General features: G+C 50.6%; 1 pseudogene across 1 annotated transcript in view; it reads right to left on the bottom strand.

The window, feature by feature from the left end:
* Positions 1-731: 731 nt before the first annotated feature.
* LOC308577883 (protein CIMAP1C-like) overlaps positions 732-21,477 on the bottom strand; it is a 33,017-nt pseudogene continuing 12,271 nt past the window's right edge. The window contains exon 5 of the transcript in view: positions 732-1,216. The product of the transcript in view is annotated as a protein CIMAP1C-like (transcript). The remainder of the gene's footprint in view (positions 1,217-21,477) is intronic.

Here is a 21,477-nt window from a genome sequence, read left to right on the forward strand (position 1 = left end):
TGACGCTGGTCCCGATTTCCAACTGCTCTCCTCTGAGTCCCCTCTGGCTCTATCTTCCTGGGGTGTCCCCCTAGGCTCCCCCCTTGCCCTGGCCACTGGTGCTCCTTTCTGTGAATCTTCTGATTCACTGGAAAGACTCGGAGATCTCGGGTCATCGTCATCACTCATCTTTTCTTCTGCCTCCTCCCCCTCGCTCTCTGTTTCCTCCCTTGCCCTTGCCTCTGCTCCTGAACCCCTGACAACAATATTAAAAACAGCTCTCTCATTTTGCATTTCATTCTCAGTGTAAATAGAATAGTAGCAAGGAAAATAAATATTTATGGAGCTTTGTAAAAAAAAAAAGGTAATACTTATAAAATTATAAAACTATTTCTTATATGAGCAAAAAGAGCATCTTAGCCTTCTTCCCAATAATCTTCTGTAACAGAAAGCGAATTAAGTGGTGGGGTGAGAAACACTTCACTAGTAATGCACACTGGAAGGAGGAAGGATAGAGAAAGGATTTTGCCAAGAACCAAGGCAGACCCCCTGTCTCACAAAGGAGGGCTATCTAGTCCCCCTCCCCAATTACCTGACCCTGGCATAGCCCAAACGTGTTCAAAGTTCATCAGAATCTCTCCCTCTGAAACAAGCTATTTACACCTGCTTCCTGACACTGTGTCACAATGGAATTATTTGGAGGTGGGTCTACCCAAAGGGGCAAGTCACCTCTGTGGCCTGTGAGTCCACCCTCACTCTTTGAGTAAACAAACTGGAGGTGTGCCATGAGAATAATCAGAGTGACGAATCCCAAGACTGAACTGTGGGGCTCTGGGTTTGTCGGTGGTGACCAGCTCCGCATTGTAGTCAGGGGGTCCTGGTGTATAGTTCTTGCTGGAGGAAGCAAACCTTTGGGAGATGCTGTAGGATGGCTGGTGGCACAGGTAAACATCTGGTTCAGGTATGGTATTCATTGCCGGGCCAGGCCCTCTCACCAGGTCTTTAGCATAGCCCCACACAGAGGCACTGGATGCCATTGAGAGGCAGGGAGCTGCAGGTTTGACAGGCAGCTTTGGACCCAGTGTCTGTGGAAGGGTGTATTGGTTGGGTGCTGGGTTTGGGCTGCTCACCCAGTAGTGCGTTCGAAGGCCCATAGTGTACGCTGGTGCATTCGACTCTTCAAGTGGGTGTATCTTCTCCACGTAGTACTCATTTGGGGCAGGCGTACAAGATATAACTGCAAGCCAAGAGCAGATAGGAGGTGACACCCCTCACTTGGTGCTCCCCACTGTCGAGCATGTGGATAAACCTGTGGATACTGTTGGGAATCAAGCCTTTATCAGGACAAACTGGCAACTCTCCAGGCACCTGGCTTGATCTCCTGATGACCTCCCTGTCTGCATTGCTAGGTCGCGATAGGCGATCCTTCTCAGCGTGAGAAGAACACACCCCTCTTTCCTGCCCCCCCCCCGGCAGGGGAAAGAGATAGACAGAAACGTATTTACATGCCTTTATTTCTGTCTTTGCAGCGTTACAGAAAAACACGACTGCTCTCTTCAAACTCCAACAGCCGAGAGACAAACTCCACCTGTACTTCCTGTACAGCTCATATTACACTCTCAGCTAATTCCGGCGCCCTCTGCACTGTGAATTGACTGTCCCTCTGTTTCCCATGGAACAGTCCCAACATCCCCATTATGTTTTGCTTTCAAGCTACCAGCTCGCGGCCGCATTGCTTCTATATCGTAACATACTCCCCCATATGAATCAATGTGCGCTGCGAGCAAAGCGTGATCCAGAGAAGAAAACAAACAGTTGTTATACATATAACACTCCCCTGTTGTTTCAGTTCCACCCTTGGAACTACCCGCCACTGGTTTCCCCAGTGTACCTCTCTGGTAGTCTGACTTCCAAGGAATGAGTGCATCTGCATTACCTTGGCTAGGGAATGTAGTGTTACACTTAGCAACTCCCTGTTGTGTCTTTGTCTCTGACTTAGACACAGCTTCAACCTGTCTTGACTTGTCAACAATAGTAACACATGCAACAGCTAAGTTAGCAAACTCTTTTGAATATCTCTTGGGTGGTACACCCTTTGTAACTCTCTCAGACCTACGTATGAGGTGCTGATCCTCTTTGCTCACTGGTTCAGTCTCAGGACTCTTTGGAGAACCAGTTCCAATAGTAAACAGTGGTTCATCCTTCATTTGTGAAGGTCTAGCCATTGTGTGAGATTTCCTCTCAATGACTGTGTCAACTGAGCTCTTTGAGCTATCACTGTCACTCTGAGTACCACTGTAATCAGTAAAATCATCATCAACATCTGAATTGTCCTCAGTGGGAAATGTGTGAACAATTACTCTCTCCTGTTCAGGAGCACTCTCTAGAAATTTTCTGAGAATCACCTGACCAGATTCAGACAAAATTACTCTGTAGAGACCCTTTTCATAACCCACAAAAATGCCTCTAGCATTCTTTACTCCACCTGGAGCTTCTGTCTTCACATGAGACCCAAAAACCTTAAAATGGGCAACACAAGGTTTTCTACGGAACAGCTTCTCAAAAGGAGAACTTCCCAAATCTTTTGAAACCTTTCTCAATCAAGACTAACAATAACACAATATCGACTCCGCCCAATACTCATGTGGCAAATGTGAACTCAGCAATTGTGCCTTCATGCCATTTTACAATTCTTTGTTCACTTGCACACAGACACTTCTGTTCCATGCTTCTGCAGAAACAGCAGTCTTGTGTCTTGTGCCTTATCCCTTTCTTATCCAGGAAATCCTGAAAATCCTGTAAAAGAAAAACTGGCTTTTCATCTGTGAAAAGACAATCAATGTTAGCATTATGAACATTCTTAACCTTGTCACAAAATTCTTTAAACCTTTCTAAGGCTTCTTGTGGTTTCTGCAATATATATACCCACACATAATGAGAGAAATAATCCACACACACAAGATAATATCTTGCATTGCCTCTAGATGGTGCTAGAGGACCAATCACATCAGCATACACTCGCTGAAAAGCTTTGATTACTTGCGTCGTCTTCTGGACGTTTTTTTTTTGGGGGGGGAGTTATTTGTCCTGTCTTCAAGCTTTTTATGATGGAGGACCTCTGTAGCCACCCCGAACGACACGATCTCAAGATGGAAGGGGAGGGAACAGCTGCAGTCGCCTGCAATTCCTGCGCAATGTTTGCCATCTTGCCAAAGGTTGCAGGCAGCTTTACCTGCAGTAATTGCATGTTGATTGCCCTTTTAAAAGACAAAGTCCAGCAACTGGAGGAACATGTAGCTACGCTCCAAAGAATTAGAGAGCTGGAGCTCTTCTTGGAAGCAACAGAGCACACCGTCTCCACCAAGGAGGAGACAGGGGACTCCCCTGAGAAGGAGGCTAGTTCACCAACACAGGAGCCAGATATATGGAGAAACGTGACTCAAAGAAGTAGGAGGCCCAGGGTTCACTCTGATTGTTTAGAAATACACAATCACTTTGAGGTCCTCTCCCCTAGCATGGAAGACGAAGAGCAGACTCCATTTGAGGATCTCTCCCTCATTACAGTCGATCAGGTATATGAAGACGAGGAGCAAAGTCAGTCCTCAGAGAATGTGCAGGATGTTAGGATATTTCCGTTCCACCTTAAAGGGAGCAGGCTTTGGGGAGTCACAGAGTCTGCGCATGTCCTGATCACAGGATGTTTTTGTTCAGATATTCCTTTCGTTTTTGTCAGATGGTCAGAGACGCTGACTGAGAATGGACGTGTTTTCTTTTGTTCTGTTCATGTTCTAAATAAAGTCTGTAAAAATGCTCTTCTGCTCTTCTGCGGTGCAAGCTTTTGACTGTGCTTTCTGCTGAAAGAGGGTGCACCAAGCCCTGGAATGTGGCTAGGAATTCCAAAGGCTTTGTGCCCCTAACTGTTGGATCCATTAGTGTCCATCATGAGCCCCCAAGCCGGAGTTCTGGACGTCCATCGGCCTCCCGTAGTCACGCAGATCCAACAGTTAGGGGCACAAAAGCCTTTGGAAATTCAGGCTGCATTCCTAGGCTGGTGCACCCTCTTTCAGCAGAAAGCACAGTCAAAAGCTTGCACCGCAGAAGAGCAGAAAAGCATAAAGTCTGTAAAAATGCTCTTCTGCTCTTCTGCGGTGCAAGCTTTTGACTGTGCTTTCTGCTGAAAGAGGGTGCACCAAGCCCTGGAATGTGGCTAGGAATTCCAAAGGCTTTGTGCCCCTAACTGTTGGATCTGCGTGACTACGGGAGGCCGATGGAATCTCCGAACTCCGGCTTGGGGGCCGTGATGGACGTTATCTCCCTGGCAGTTTCCCAACAACAAGGTTTCGGGCCCAGATTCATAGCACCTACAGGAGAGTAAAGCTGCAACAGACTGCGTTTGAGGTATGTTGGGGGAAAAGCGAAAGGAAAGGGACGCTTTTCTGTTTTACCTCGCAAGGAGCCTTTGATCTCCGGCAAGGCCTAATTGGCCTGCGAGCTGAGCCAAAAAGGCTTCGTGATTAATGGCTGCCAAGATAAGGAGTCTCTCGAGTTAAAATAGACTCACGGCTAATTGTAAAAGCTGGAATGGAGTTTTTCCACGCTTTTGAAGCTTCAGAGGCCACTCAGTGCCCAAAGGCAAATGCTGAATGCCCTAAGTTGGATGGGCAGAATTATGAAACCTGTGCAAAATGGTGTGAGAGTTTGCTGCGTCAGTTTGGGGTGTGGCATGTCGTTTCTGAGCCCCCTCCGGTTCCTCTGACAGAGAGATGGAAATCGCATGATTCGAAAGCGATAGACGTAATAGTCCTATCCGTATCTCTTGAGGAAATTAAGACGCTGGCTGGCAACACCACTGCACGTGGGATGTGGACTGCTTTGATGAAAGCTCACAAGCCAATAATCCCAGCCCAGAGTTTGACTGCATCGGAGGTCCTAGCTGTTTCCCAGAATGCGAATGAATGTAGGGATGCTGAGGGCACCGGTTGCAAGCTGCAGGGGGAGCTGACCGTCACGTCATCCCAGGCAGCATTCCAGCCTCCAGGGGGAGCCAAGGAGTCGGCAGCTGAGAGCTCTGGTTCTCGTGAGAACCAAGGCCATCGCCTTTGCAGAGGCCGGAAAGGCAAAGGTAAACACAGGCAGCCGCCTGCAGATGGCCAGGAGCAGAGGGAGGGTGAAGAGCCCGCGCAAGGGAAAAACAAAGCGTTGTTTGCTGGCTCAGCTTCACCAAAGGCTAAAGGCACGTCTGCTGACCAGAAGCAGGGGGGCAAGCTGCAAAAGCCCACACCAGTGGAAAACAAGGGTTTGTTTGCTGTAAGGACTGCTCCAACAGCCAAAGGCAGCTTTGTTGTTGATTCAGGCTGTACGCGCCACATTTCGAAGGATCGCCATCTCTTTATCTCCTTCAAGCCTCAGGAAGGTGAGATCCACCTGGCTGATGGAAGGACGTTGCAAATTGCAGGAGAAGGGACTGTGAAACTTGCAAGTCTGCACACTACCATCAGTAATGTACTTTTTGTTCCAGGAGCTGCAAGCAACTTGCTGAGCGTCCCACAGCTTACTGGGCGTGGTTTTCAGATTTCCTTCAAGAGGAGCATCTGTGTCATCAGTAAAGGAAAAGAGGACTATTTGCATGCAAAGTTTATGGATGGTTTGTTCCATATATCTTATGATGACACTGCTGTTGTATCTAAGGCTGATTCTTGTTGTGTTGCACAAACTAACAAAGTTCTTCATGCAGGTTGCATTCACGATGCGCATCGAAGATTTGGTCACCTCTCTTGGAAGGCACTGGCCAAGATGCCAGAGGTGGTTGAGGGTTTGAACATCAAACCCTGTAAATTTCACATGAAGTGTGTATCTTGTGCAGAGAACAAGGTGAAGGTTGCTCCAAAAGGCAAGGAGTCTAGCAGGCAGGCTTCCAAACCCTACCAGCTAGTACATGCGGACCTGGTTGGTCCACTTGCGCCCTCTTTAGGAGGAGCAAGGTACTTCATGATTCTGATTGATTCTTTTTCCAGGTACATTCATGTGTATTTGCTCGAACAGAAATCGCAAGCGTTTCCGAAGTTTAAGGCATTCTGTGCTTGGTTGGAGAATGTGCACGGTAAACGTATTTCTTCTTTGTTTACTGATCGGGGCGGGGAGTTCACTTCTCAGCAGTTTGAAGCTTTCCTGACTGAGAAGGGAATCCAGCATGACATGTCAACGCCCAGATCGCCATGGATGAATGGTCTTGCGGAGAGAGCAAATCAAACATTGCTGCAAGGAATAAAAACCTTGTTGCATGATGCCAATCTCCCTGATAAGTTTTGGGGGGAGGCTCTGGGGAATTTTGTTTACGCGTTTAATCGCAGATTGTCATCACCCATTGGTTGTACCCCCTATGAGAAGATGTTTGGCAAGAAACCCAACACCAAACACATGAAAATCTTTGGTTCGGACATGTGGGTACGCACACAACAAACCAACAAGCTTGGGAAGCGTGGGGCACATGGTTTGTTCATGGGGTACGAAAAAGGTGCATACAGGGTATGGATGACTGACTCTAAGTCCATTAAGTTCACAAGGAGTGTTGAGTACAATCCTAAGTGGGGGGAAAATGTGGGAATTTTCCAGAGTTACCCAGAGGAGGATGAAGGTGATGTCAAGCAAGCGGCTAAAGATGAGAAAGCTGTTGCTGCTGATGATGAGGATGAAGATGATGATGATGATGATGATCAGAGTTCGGATTCCAGTTCAGTGGGCGGCGCTGCTGCTGATGTCAGTGAAAGTGATGACACAGCAGACTACCAGAGCGCAAAGGCCTCAGTCAGACCATCTGATGCATCTGACAATGAACTGGAAGAACCACTGTTCACCATTGGTCACTTTTCTCCTAAGAAAGAGGAGATGAGTCCAGAAGACTTGCGTCTAGTACGTAGGTCTGAAAGGGCGACCAAGGGCAGACCTCCAAAGAGGTATGCTGATGAGTTTGCTAAGACAGCAACTGCTGTTCTTGGTAGCTCAGAGAAGGTATGGGAACCTTCAAGCTTCAAAGAGGTTCAGGAGTTAACCTCTAAAGATGCTGAGCCTTGGCTTAATGCCATGAAGGCTGAAGTTGATTCCTTGAACAGGAACCAAACTTGGGAACTGGTACCGGTAGTCCCAGGAATGAGACTGGTTGGCAGCAAATGGGTCTTCAAGGCCAAGACAGACCAGAATGGCAAGGTAGTCAGACACAAAGCCAGATTGGTTGCGAGAGGTTTTTCACAGGTACCAGGACAGGATTACCACGAGACCTACTCTCCCACAGTCAAATATGAGAGCATACGGCTAATGCTCAAGATCGCTGCGGAGGAGAAACTGCATGTTACCCATCATGACATTAATACAGCTTTTTTGTACGGGGTTTTGGGGGAGGAGCTGTACATGCTTCCACCTGATGGGATGGAGATACAGAAGGGAATGGTCTGTAAACTGCGGAAATCCTTATATGGTCTCATGCTTCCACCTGATGGGATGGAGATACAGAAGGGAATGGTCTGTAAACTGCGGAAATCCTTATATGGTCTCAAGCAGAGTGCCAGGTGTTGGAACACAAAACTCACTGAGACATTGCTTTCTCTAGGTTTTCACCAGGGCAAAGCTGATCCATGTGTGTTTGTCAAGGAGGAGGGGCAAAACAAACTGTATTGTTTATCTTTTGTTGATGATCTTCTGATGTTTTGGAAGAATCAGGCATTTTACCAAAGCACCCTAGCTCAACTGAAGGAGCACTTTGACATGAAGGATCTTGGTGAGGTACCCAACTATCTTTCTCTGCAGGTGGAGAAGGACCAAGCAGGTAATTTTCTGGTACACCAAACACAGAAAATTGCTGATGTATTAACCAGGTTGAATTTGGTTGATGCAAACCCAGCAGACACACCGATGGTGACAGGTTACCAGGTAGACAGTACTGCTGAAGCGTTTTCTGACACAACGCTATACAGATGCATTCTAGGCAAGCTAAATTTCATTGCCAGATGTTCAAGACCTGACATAGCTGTAAGCTGTAATCTGCTTAGCAGACATGCCAACAATCCTACGGTTCAGGATTGGAAAGCTCTGAAGCGCATAGCCCGCTATTTGAAAGGGACTATGCACTACAGGCTGAGGTTCACCAGTCAGAAGACTGGAGGTCTTGAAATCTTTGCAGATGCAAGTTTTGGAAGTGACACCACGGATGGTACAAGCACTTCTGGAGTATGCTACATGTACAACCACTGCCTGTTTGACTGGTTGTGCAGGAAGCAGACAACAGTGAGCCTAAGTTCCTGTGAAGCAGAACTCAATGCTCTGTCATTTTCACTCATGGATTGTGAATGGTTGATGCAACTGTTTAAGGACATCAGAGTGTCTGTGAAATGTCCTGTACAAGTGTATCAAGACAATAGATCTTGTTTGGCTTTGCTGAACTCGGAGAGTTGCAAGCAGAGAACCAAGTACTTGCAGATTAAGCTACATCGTGCAAGAGAGTGTATTCAGAAAGGACTGATTCGGGTGTCCTACATGGCAGGAAATGAAATTCCTGCTGATCTATTGTCTAAGGTTGTTAACAAAGAACAACTTAAGGTTTATGTACAAAGGTTGCAATTGGGTGAACCACAGGTACAACAGGTTACACGGAAAGGGGGAGGATGTTAGGATATTTCCGTTCCACCTTAAAGGGAGCAGGCTTTGGGGAGTCACAGAGTCTGCGCATGTCCTGATCACAGGATGTTTTTGTTCAGATATTCCTTTCGTTTTTGTCAGATGGTCAGAGACGCTGACTGAGAATGGACGTGTTTTCTTTTGTTCTGTTCATGTTCTAAATAAAGTCTGTAAAAATGCTCTTCTGCTCTTCTGCGGTGCAAGCTTTTGACTGTGCTTTCTGCTGAAAGAGGGTGCACCAAGCCCTGGAATGTGGCTAGGAATTCCAAAGGCTTTGTGCCCCTAACTGTTGGATCTGCGTGACTACGGGAGGCCGATGGAATCTCCGAACTCCGGCTTGGGGGCCGTGATGGACGTTATCTCCCTGGCAGTTTCCCAACACAGGCGACCTTGGAACGGACAGCTCACGGAAGAACCCCGACCAAACCCAAGAGGAGGCGTGTAGTGGTGATAGGGGATTCCCTACTGAGGGGAACAGAAGCAGTGATCTGTGGGCCTGACAAGATGTCTCGGGAAGTGTGCTGTCTCCCCGGGGCTAAGATCCAAGATGTAACTGAACGACTGCAAGGAATCATAAAACCCACTGACAAATACCCCTTCCTCTTGGTTCATGTGGGAACCAATGACACTGCAAGCAATAGCCTCCAGAAGATCAAAAGAGACTACGAGGCTCTCGGCAGGAAATTGAAGCAACTAAATGCACAAATTGTCATCTCATCTGTCCTCCCAGTTGAACGACGTGGCCCAGGGAGAGAGGGGAAAATAGTGGAAGTGAACAGCTGGCTTCGCAAATGGTGTAAACAGGAACGGTTTGGATTCTTAGATCACGGACTGCAGTTTCTTGAAGATGGACTTCTGGCAAGTGATGGGCTGCACCTCACAACGGTTGGGAGAAATGTTTTTGCCAAAAATCTCAGAAACCTCATCAGGAGGGCTTTAAACTGACTAATGTGGGGGAGGGAGACAGTGCTCCTGAAGGTAGGAGACTATCAATGAATGAAGATGATCATCCAAATGTCATAGACCAAATGGAGCAAACAGCACGCGGACCTAGTGGTGGGAGGAAAAAATCCTTAAATAAGAGACACGGGGGAATGATTAATGGACTTCAATGTCTGTACACTAATGCGCAAAGCATGGGAAATAAACAAGATGAGCTTGAGCTCTTGGTACAGCAAACTAAATATGACATAATAGGCATCACTGAAACCTGGTGGGATAAGTCCCACGATTGGAATGTAATAATGGGGGGATACAATCTATTTCAGAGAAACAGACCAGACAAGAAAGGAGGAGGAGTGGCGTTATATGTCAGGGATGTGTATACCTGTGAAGAGATCCAAGATTTAGATCCTCAAAGCCAAAGTGAGAGCATTTGGGTCAAAATTAAGGGAGAGAAGAATAACAGAGACCTCATTGTGGGAGTTTACTATAGATCCCCAAGCCAAACGGAGGACATAGATGATGCCTTCCTGGAACAGATGGCCAAGCATGCAAAAGGAAGGGAGATAGTAGTAATGGGGGACTTCAATTACCCGGATATTTGTTGGACGTCAAACTCAGCCAAGAGCATAAGGTCAAACAGATTCCTCACTGGCCTTGCAGACAACTTCATTGTCCAGAAAGTGGGAGAAGCAACAAGAGGAACAGCCATTTTAGATCTGGTCCTAACCAATGTTGATGACCTGGTTAGTGGGGTAGATGTGGATGGATCATTAGGCGCGAGTGATCATGCTCTTCTGAAGTTTACTATACAGCGGAAAGGAGCAGCCAAGCATACTAGGACTCAATTTCTTGACTTTAAGAAAGCCGACTTCATAAAACTTAGGGAAGTGCTGGGTGAGATCTCATGGACAGCAATACTAAAAGGAAAGGGAGTTCATGATGGCTGGGAGTTTGTTAAGAGGGAGATAGTAAAAGCACAACGTCAGGCAATACCAATGAGACGGAAACATGGAAGGTGCCTAAAGAAGCCAGGGTGGCTATCTAAAGAACTTTTAACTGAGTTAAGATTAAAAAAGGATGTGTACAAAAAATGGAAAAGGGGGGAAACCACGAAAGAGGAATTCAAACAAATAGCCAGCACGTGTAGACACAAAGTCAGAAAAGCTAAAGCACAGAATGAACTCAGGCTTGCTAGAGAGGTTAAAAGCAACAAAAAAGGCTTTTATGGGTATGTTCGTAGCAAAAGGAAGAACAAAGAAACAGTGGGGTCACTCAGAGGAGAAGATCGTGAAATGCAAACAGGGGACACAGAAAGGGCTGAACTCCTCAATGCCTTCTTTGCCTCAGTCTTCTCCGATAAAGAAAACAATGCCCGACCTGAAGAATTTGGAGCAAATGATTCAGCAAAGGAAACACAGCCCAGAATAACTAAGGAGATAGTACAAGAATACTTGGCTAGTTTAGATGTATTCAAGTCTCCAGGGCCAGATGAACTGCATCCAAGAGTATTAAAAGAACTAGCAGATGTGATCTCAGAACCACTGGCAGTCATCTTTGAGAATTCCTGGAGAACAGGCGAAGTCCCGGCAGACTGGAGGAGGGCAAATGTTGTCCCTATTTTCAAAAAGGGGAAAAGAGAGGACCCAAATAATTACCGCCCAGTCAGTCTGACATCAATAGCAGGGAAGATTCTGGAGCAGATCATTAAGCAAACAGTCTGTGAGCACCTAGAAAGGAATGCTGTGATCACCAATAGTCAGCATGGATTTCTGAAATATAAGTCATGTCAGACTAACCTGATCTCATTTTTTGACAGAATTACAAGCCTGGTAGATGAAGGGAACGCAGTGGATGTAGCCTACCTTGATTTCAGCAAGGCATTTGACAAGGTGCCCCATGATATTCTTGTAAAGAAGCTGGTAAAATGCGGTCTTGACTATGCTACCACTCAGTGGATATGTAACTGGCTGACTGACCGAACCCAAAGGGTGCTCATCAATGGTTCCTCTTCATCCTGGAGAAGAGTGACTAGTGGGGTGCCACAGGGTTCTGTCTTGGGCCCGGTCTTATTCAACATCTTTATCAACGACTTGGATGATGGACTCAAGGGCATCCTGATCAAATTTGCAGATGACACCAAACTGGGAGGGGTGGCTAACACCCCAGAGGACAGGATCACACTTCAAAACGACCTTGACAGATTAGAGAACTGGGCCAAAACAAACAAGATGAACTTTAACAGGGAGAAATGTAAAGTATTGCACTTGGGCAAAAAAAAAATGAGAGGCACAAATACAAGATGGGGGACACCTGGCTTGAGAGCAGTACATGTGAAAAGGATCTAGGAGTCTTGGTTGACCACAAACTTGACATGAGCCAACAGTGTGACGCGACAGCTAAAAAAGCCAATGCAATTCTGGGCTGCATCAATAGGAGTATAGCATCTAGATCAAGGGAAGTAATAGTGCCACTGTATTCTGCTCTGGTCAGACCTCACCTGGAGTACTGTGTCCAGTTCTGGGCACCACAGTTCAAGAAGGACACTGACAAACTGGAACGTGTCCAGAGGAGGGCAACCAAAATGGTCAAAGGCCTGGAAATGATGCCTTATGAGGAACGGCTAAGGGAGCTGGGCATGTTTAGCCTGGAGAAGAGGAGGTTAAGGGGTGATATGATAGCCATGTTCAAATATATAAAAGGATGTCACATAGAGGAGGGAGAAAGGTTGTTTTCTGCTGCTCCAGAGAAGCGGACACGGAGCAATGGATCCAAACTACAAGAAAGAAGATTCCACCTAAACATTAGGAAGAACTTCCTGACAGTAAGAGCTGTTCGACAGTGGAATTTGCTGCCAAGGAGTGTGGTGGAGTCTCCTACTTTGGAGGTCTTTAAGCAGAGGCTTGACAACCATATGTCAGGAGTGCTCTGATGGTGTTTCCTGCTTGGCAGGGGGTTGGACTCAATGGCCCTTGTGGTCTCTTCCAACTCTATGATTCTATGAAATTTTGGTAGCAATTTCTCCTTTGCATATATCACCAAGCCTCTCTTTTTAACTTTGTCATACAAAATAAATTCTTGTCCCAATCTCTTATTAATAAGCATTTTCCTGTGTAGCCTCATTACATGTGTTTCTTTTAAACAAATCAAGTCCAATTGTTCTTTCCTTAATACATGAAAAACAGATTTCCTCTTCCGAGGGGAATTCAGTCCATTACAATTCCAGGTTAAAAGTTGCAGAGCCATGGTAAGTTACTTAGCTTTCCCTCCAACTGCACCGAGTTGTTGTTGTTCTTCTGTCGGTGGTGTGTCTTTCCCTGGGCCCGGGAATCCAAATGACAAGTTTGCTATGTCTAGAATTCCTTTTCCTGATGCAGTCAGCTCCTCTCCTGATTCCACTTCCTTCTGTAAGTCCTCCTCGTGATCTTTCAGAAACTTGTCTGTATCATTCACTGTCCTTATTCTTATTTTCCTTCCTTTGTATTTAAAAGATAAACCTTGGGGAAATTCCCACCTGAAGAGTATTTTATTTCTTCTAAGTAGGCCGACAAGATCTTTATAATAAGCCCTTATATCCAAAATGTGTTTAGGTATATCCTTGAAGGACTCAACAAATGAGTCTTCAATTTCCAAGGTTCTTTGGTAGTGCAGATTCAAGATTTTATCTCTTTCTTCTTTTGTTCTTAAGGTGATCAAACAATCTCTTGCTCTGTTCTTTCCTTGTCTTTTGCTGAGTCTAAATGCACTCACCATTTGAATTCATCTTTCCCCAGGTCTTGTTGCCAAAAGTCTGTGAATTCCTTTGTAAGGAAGTCTATCAAGTTGTCTTTCTCACTTTCAGGTACTGCTCTAATTCTTAGGTTTCTCTCCTTTCTTTGTAATTCAATCATAGAGAGTGTCAGGTCGTGATCCTCTAATTTCTTATATACCGGTGGTATCTTCTCTTGAACAGCAGTTGCAATATCCTTAGCTTCCTCTGCAATCTGTCGAGTCGAGGCCGATTCCTCTAATAGTTTTTCAATGGACTGTGTATTGGAGTTCACCTTGTTCCCCAGTTCATTAATACTTGGAGTGTTCAAATCTATTTTTGCTGAGGCCCCAGCTACTTGTTTATTTGTCTCTGCAACCTGTTTGGCTAATTTTTCCAAAGATGCATCAATTTTGCCAAGTGCCTGAGCCAATAGCTCTTCAGATGACATAGCTTTTGATTTTACTTGCGAAGCAGCAGCTCCTACTGTGCCTGCCGCTCCGGATGTTGAGGCCCTTCTCTGAAAAGTAATATCAGTCTTGTATTGTCTGCCGGATCTGGTAGTTTTATCCTGTATGCCACTCACCAGCTCTATCTTCCCTTTCCCATCTGCCATAACAAGCCCAAGGTCAGTCACACGCTTGGTGAGTTTGTTTTGCAAAGTAATTTTCCAGAGCTTGGTAACTTGATGACAAAATAGTTGTTACAACGTAGTCTCCTCTAGGGGGACACCCTTCCAACTTCACTATGCAACTGTTAAAAACAAGTATAGTTCTTAAAAGTTCCAATATCCCTCAAAAGCCAGAGTTTCAATGCTTTTAGAAAAGTTTCAGTGTCTCTAAAAAGTTACTTTATAGTCAAAGGCAGATCTATAAACACTGTATCTTTCTCAAAGTGTCAATATTCTTTACCCTTAACATGCAGACAATTCTTCCCACTGGTCGACCTTCCCTGTCATAGGCAGTCCGTTCCCAGATTTCCGAGACAGCAGAAATATATTTACACCCTCTTTTCTTGCAGGTAAAATAATGCTCGGTTCTCCCCCCTCCACTCCTGCAAACCGGAGGGGAGTCGTCTTTTTTGGTGCTGGATTTGACCTTTAAAAGTCGTCTTTCAGGGATACAGCTTTACAGTCTCTTTACTTTAATCTATTTACAAGTCGGAAGAGGCAGACTTCCTGTTTGTGCCTTTCCCGTTTCGGTGCCAAATTAACTAAATTTTTCTTCCAATTACTTGCTTACTCCTACTCACGGGTAGTTGCTTTAGCTTCCAATTGTCCAGAAAGAAATCAGCGCTCTCCGCGCCACACCCCCCCTTTCCGTTCCGGAGCCTTTAAAAAGGGGGGCGCAAACGGAGCCCGCCGAGTCTCCAAGTTCTCAGGCTTCCCCGCCTGAGATTTCTTCGGGTCCCGCTTCGCCGCAGCGGTCAGACCCTGTCCCCGTGGAGCCGATTCCCTCCGGAGCTCAGAGGGAATCCGCCATTTGTCGCTGGTGCTGACCGGAAGTCTTTTGCAGGTTTCACCTGGGACTTGGTACGACTTTTGCCTGACGCTTCAGGGGAGAGAATTGCACCCTGAGGCACTCCACACACCAAGGAGTGGCGCGATGACAATTCCCCCCCAAGCGCCACCCTCTGTCCCCGACCAGAGAGAAACGAGCGCAGCCATTGAAGGACTGTGCCCTGGATCCCCACGTCGGCAAGGCGGTGGTCCAGGAGTTCGTGATCGACCATGTCAAAGGCTGCTGACAGATCTAGAAGAATCAGCAGCCCCGACCCGCCTCGATCCAGCTGCCTGCGGAGATCATCTGTTAGGGCGACCAGAGCCGTCTTGGTCCCATGACCAGCGCGGAAGCCGGACTGGAATGGATCCAAAGCAGATGTTTCATCCAGAAACCTACCAAGCTGTTCAGCAACCGCTCTCTCAATCACCTTACCCAGGAATGGAAGATTCGAGACCGGGCGGTAATTGGATAGATTTGAGGGATCTAATGATGTTTTCTTTAAGAGCGGACGCACCACCGCCTCCTTCAGTTCCCCTGGGAATATCCCGGTGCCAAGGGACAAATTGATGATATCCCCCAGGGGGGCCCGCACCTCGTCTGGACACGCTCTAATCAGCCATGACGGGCACGGGTCAAGAGGACAGGTGGTGGGCTTTCCAGCTTGGAGGAATCTGTCCACATCGGCTGGAGATATCCGGTCAAAGTGGTCCAATACTGGACCCGAGGACAGTCGAGGGGCCTCCAGTTCCTTTATTGTATCCAAATTGGCAGGGAGGTCATGGCGGAGCAACAGGACCTTCTCCGCAAAAAAGCTCGCAAATGCCTCACAGCTGTGTGTCAGATTGTTATTTAAATTTGGCTGTCCTTCAAGGGATGTTAAAGACCGAATTATACTAAATAATTGCGCCGGGCGAGAGCTAGCGGATGCAATGCAAGCCGAGAAGTAAGACATCTTAGCGGCCTTCACTGCCATCTCATAGGTTTTCATAAAAACCCTATAAGATGTTCTTGAGGCTCCGTCACGGGCACCCCGCCATACTCGCTCTAGCCGTCTGAGGTCCCGCTTCATTTTCCGAAGCTCCTCGGTAAACCAGGGAGCCCGGTTTCTGCGGGGTCGTAGAGGGCGCTTAGGTGCAATCTCATCGATGGCTGCCAGGAGCTGGGTATTCCAGCCCTCAACAAGCTCAGTCAATGAGTCGCCAGGGGGAGAAAGGTCCCGCAAGGCTTGACGGAATCTATCAGGGTCCATCAGCCTCTGCGGGCGAGCCCAAATCGGCTCGCCACCTAAGCAGGGTGGGGGTGGAACATCAATCCTGGCTTTCAGAGCATAGTGATCAGACCATGGCACCTTCATCGAAGGAGACATGATCACATCTATACCGGCGCCAAAGATCAAATCCAGCGTGTGGCCTGCTTGATGTGTGGGGCCCGAAACAAACTGGGAGAGCCCTAGTGTCGCCATGGAAGACACCAGGTCCAGAGCCTGTGAGGAGGGAGTGGCATCAGCGTGGAAGTTGAAGTCTCCCAATACCAATAGGTTAGGGAACTCCAAGGCCCAGCCGGCCACCGCCTCCAACAGGCCTGACAGGGTGGCTGCTGGTACGCTAGGTGGCCGGTACACCAGCCAGACAGCCAAGCTCTCCTCGGAGCCCCACACTAGGCCAACACATTCAATGCCGGGGATCAATGGCGATGGTAGAGCCCTGAAAGAACAATCTTCCCGGATTAATACTGCCACCCCTCCCCCCCGGCCCACAGTCCGTGACTGGTGGAGGACGGAGAAACCCGGGGGCGCCATCTCTCGTAAGGTAACAGTTACCCCTTCGCGCACCCAGGTCTCCATCACACAAGCCAGGTCAACCCCCTGCGAGGTAAAGAAATCTCGCAGGGTAGCGGTTTTGTTGCCTATAGACCTGGCATTGCACAACACCAGTGAAGGAGGTGAGTAATCCTTGCTCACCCTACCCTCGTCCCTCGGGATGGGGCGCAGATTGGAAGGGGTACGAGCATATCCGTATCTCAATCCCCTTCGCCTATAACATCTGCCCCCACCTCCATACCTCCCTCGCCCCTCCACGGTAGCAATCCCAAGCCTCATACTAACCTCCATTTACAAATTAGAAAACAAAACAACCAAAACAATTATGCCCAAACAAAACCAATCCCCACCCCACTCGATGTCCAACCCCAAAAACAAAACAAGACGGAACAAACAAAAATACATAGATAAAAACCACCATTCACGGTGGTACAACAAAGTAAACAATAAAAACACCTTTAAAACACCTTGAAATATATATAAACATCTTCAACATTTGCTGCAGCAGCACCAGTGTCCTTAAAGCTATTACGGGGGTGAGCCTGGGCCCCGCCCCCTAGGCCGGATGGAGTGAGCCTGAGGAGGGAGAGGCCTTCTCCAACACTCACGATGCAGCAGCAGGGATGTCCCAGACCCCAATGAGGCCTCTTAACGCTGTGGCGAAGGTGAGCCTGGGCCCTGCCCCCTAGGCCGGATGGGAATGAGCCTGAGGAGGGAGAGGCCTTCTCCGACACTCCGATGCAGCAGCAGCGATGTCCCAGACCCCAATGAGGCCTCTTAAAGCTGCGGCGAAGGTGAGCCTGGGCCCCGCCCCCTAGGCCGGATGGAGTGAGCCTGAGGAGGGAGACGCCTTCTCCGACACTCCGATGCAGCAGCAGCGATGTCCCAGACCCCAATGAGGCCTCTTAAAGCTGTGGCGAAGGTGAGCCTGGGCCCCGCCCCCTAGGCCGGATGGAGTGAGCCTGAGGAGGGAGAGGCCTTCTCCGACACTCCGATGCAGCAGCAGCGATGCCCCAGACCCCAATGAGGCCTCTTAAGGCTGTGGCGAAGGTGAGCCTGGGCCCCGCCCCCTAGGCCGGATGGAGTGAGCCTGAGGAGGGAGAGGCCTTCTCCGACACTCACGATGCAGCAGCAGCGATGTCCCAGGCCTCAATGAGGCCTCTTAAGGCTGTGGCGAAGGTGAGCCTGGGCCCCGCCCCTTAGGCTGGATGGAGTGAGCCTGAGGAGGGAGAGGCCTTCTCCGACACTCCGATGCAGCAGCAGCGATGTCCCAGACCCCAATGAGGCCTCTTAAAGCTGTGGCGAAGGTGAGCCTGGGCCCCGCCCCCTAGGCCGGATGGAGTGAGCCTGAGGAGGGAGAGGCCTTCTCCGACACTCCGATGCAGCAGGAGCGATGTCCCAGACCCCAATGAGGCCTCTTAAAGCTGTGGCGAAGGTGAGCCTGGGCCCCGCCCCCAGGCCGGATGGAGTGAGCCTGAGGAGGGAGAGGCCTTCTTCGACACTCTGATGCAGCAGCAGCGATGTCCCAGACCCCAATGAGGCCTCTTAAAGCTGTGGCGAAGGTGAGCCTGGGCCCCGCCCCCTAGGCCGGATGGAGTGAGCCTGAGGAGGGAGAGGCCTTCTCCGACACTTACGATGCAGCAGCAGCGATGTCCCAGGCCTCAATGAGGCCTCTTAAGGCTGTGGCGAAGGTCAGCCTGGGCCCCGCCCCCTAGGCCGGATGGAGTGAGCCTGAGGAGGGAGAGGCCTTCTCCGACACTCCGATGCAGCAGCAGTGATGTCCCAGACCCCAATGAGGCCTCTTAAAGCTGTGGCGAAGGTGAGCCTGGGCCCCGCCCCCTAGGCCGGATGGAGTGAGCCTGAGGAGGGAGAGGCCTTGTCCGACACTCACGATGCAGCAGCAGCGATGTCCCAGGCCTCAATGAGGCCTCTTAAGGCTGTGGCGAAGGTGAGCCTGGGCCCCGCCCCCTAGGCCGGATGGAGTGAGCCTGAGGAGGGAGAGGCCTTCTCCGACACTCCGATGCAGCAGCAGCGATGTCCCAGACCCCAATGAGGCCTCTTAAAGCTGTGGCGAAGGTGAGCCTGGGCCCCGCCCCCTAGGCCGGATGGAGTGAGCCTGAGGAGGGAGAGGCCTTCTCCGACACTCACGATGCAGCAGCAGCGATGTCCCAGGCCTCAATGAGGCCTCTTAAGGCTGTGGCGAAGGTGAGCCTGGGCCCCGCCCCCTAGGCCGGATGGAGTGAGCCTGAGGAGGGAGAGGCCTTCTCCGACACTCCGATGCAGCAGCAGCGATGTCCCAGGCCTCAATGAGGCCTCTTAAAGCTGTGGCGAAGGTGAGCCTGGGCCCCGCCCCCTAGGCCGGATGGAGTGAGCCTGAGGAGGGAGAGGCCTTCTCCGACACTCCGATGCAGCAGCAGCGATGTCCCAGGCCTCAATGAGGCCTCTTAAAGCTGTGGCGAAGGTGAGCCTGGGCCCCGCCCCCTAGGCGGGATGGAGTGAGCCTGAGGAGGGAGAGGCCTTCTCCGACACTCACGATGCAGCAGCAGCGATGTCCCAGGCCTCAATGAGGCCTCTTAAGGCTGTGGCGAAGGTGAGCCTGGGCCCCGCCCCCTAGGCCGGATGGAGTGAGCCTGAGGAGGGAGAGGCCTTCTCCGACACTCCGATGCAGCAGCAGCGATGTCCCAGACCCCAATGAGGCCTCTTAAAGCTGTGGCGAAGGTGAGCCTGGGCCCCGCCCCCTAGGCCGGATGGAGTGAGCCTGAGGAGGGAGAGGCCTTCTCCGACACTCCGATGCAGCAGCAGCGATGTCCCAGACCCCAATGAGGCCTCTTAAAGCTGTGGCGAAGGTGAGCCTGGGCCCCGCCCCCTAGGCCGGATGGAGTGAGCCTGAGGAGGGAGAGGCCTTCTCCGACACTCCGATGCAGCAGCAGCGATGTCCCAGACCCCAATGAGGCCTCTTAAAGCTGTGGCGAAGGTGAGCCTGGGCCCCGCCCCCAGGCCGGATGGAGTGAGCCTGAGGAGGGAGAGGCCTTCTTCGACACTCTGATGCAGCAGCAGCGATGTCCCAGACCCCAATGAGGCTTCTTAAAGCTGTGGCGAAGGTGAGCCTGGGCCCCGCCCCCTAGGCCGGATGGAGTGAGCCTGAGGAGGGAGAGGCCTTCTCCGACACTCACGATGCAGCAGCAGCGATGTCCCAGGCCTCAATGAGGCCTCTTAAGGCTGTGGCGAAGGTGAGCCTGGGCCCCGCCCCCTAGGCCGGATGGAGTGAGCCTGAGGAGGGAGAGGCCTTCTCCGACACTCCGATGCAGCAGCAGCGATGTCCCAGACCCCAATGAGGCCTCTTAAAGCTGTGGCGAAGGTGAGCCTGGGCCCCGCCCCCTAGGCCGGATGGAGTGAGCCTGAGGAGGGAGAGGCCTTCTCCGACACTCACGATGCAGCAGCAGCGATGTCCCAGGCCTCAATGAGGCCTCTTAAGGCTGTGGCGAAGGTGAGCCTGGGCCCCGCCCCCTAGGCCGGATGGAGTGAGCCTGAGGAGGGAGAGGCCTTCTCCGACACTCCGATGCAGCAGCAGCGATGTCCCAGACCCCAATGAGGCCTCTTAAAGCTGTGGCGAAGGTGAGCCTGGGCCCCGCCCCCTAGGCCGGATGGAGTGAGCCTGAGGAGGGAGAGGCCTTCTCCGACACTCCGATGCAGCAGCAGCGATGTCCCAGACCCCAATGAGGCCTCTTAAAGCTGTGGCGAAGGTGAGCCTGGGCCCCGCCCCCTAGGCCGGATGGAGTGAGCCTGAGGAGGGAGAGGCCTTCTCCGACACTCCGATGCAGCAGGAGCGATGTCCCAGACCCCAATGAGGCCTCTTAAAGCTGTGGCGAAGGTGAGCCTGGGCCCCGCCCCCAGGCCGGATGGAGTGAGCCTGAGGAGGGAGAGGCCTTCTTCGACACTCTGATGCAGCAGCAGCGATGTCCCAGACCCCAATGAGGCCTCTTAAAGCTGTGGCGAAGGTGAGCCTGGGCCCCGCCCCCTAGGCCGGATGGAGTGAGCCTGAGGAGGGAGAGGCCTTCTCCGACACTCATGATGCAGCAGCAGCGATGTCCCAGGCCTCAATGAGGCCTCTTAAGGCTGTGGCGAAGGTGAGCCTGGGCCCCGCCCCCTAGGCCGGATGGAGTGAGCCTGAGGAGGGAGAGGCCTTCTCCGACACTCCGATGCAGCAGCAGCGATGTCCCAGACCCCAATGAGGCCTCTTAAAGCTGTGGCGAAGGTGAGCCTGGGCCCCGCCCCCTAGGCCGGATGGAGTGAGCCTGAGGAGGGAGAGGCCTTCTCCGACACTCCGATGCAGCAGCAGCGATGTCCCAGGCCTCAATGAGGCCTCTTAAAGCTGTGGCGAAGGTGAGCCTGGGCCCCGCCCCCTAGGCGGGATGGAGTGAGCCTGAGGAGGGAGAGGCCTTCTCCGACACTCACGATGCAGCAGCAGCGATGTCCCAGGCCTCAATGAGGCCTCTTAAGGCTGTGGCGAAGGTGAGCCTGGGCCCCGCCCCCTAGGCCGGATGGAGTGAGCCTGAGGAGGGAGAGGCCTTCTCCGACACTCCGATGCAGCAGCAGCGATGTCCCAGGCCTCAATGAGGCCTCTTAAAGCTGTGGCGAAGGTGAGCCTGGGCCCCGCCCCCTAGGCCGGATGGAGTGAGCCTGAGGAGGGAGAGGCCTTCTCCGACACTCCGATGCAGCAGCAGCGATGTCCCAGACCCCAATGAGGCCTCTTAAAGCTGTGGCGAAGGTGAGCCTGGGCCCCGCCCCCTAGGCCGGATGGAGTGAGCCTGAGGAGGGAG

The sequence above is a fragment of the Podarcis bocagei genome, assembly GCF_964188305.1.
Source record: "Podarcis bocagei genome assembly, chromosome: W".
NCBI classification, from domain to species: Eukaryota; Metazoa; Chordata; class Lepidosauria; order Squamata; family Lacertidae; genus Podarcis; species Podarcis bocagei.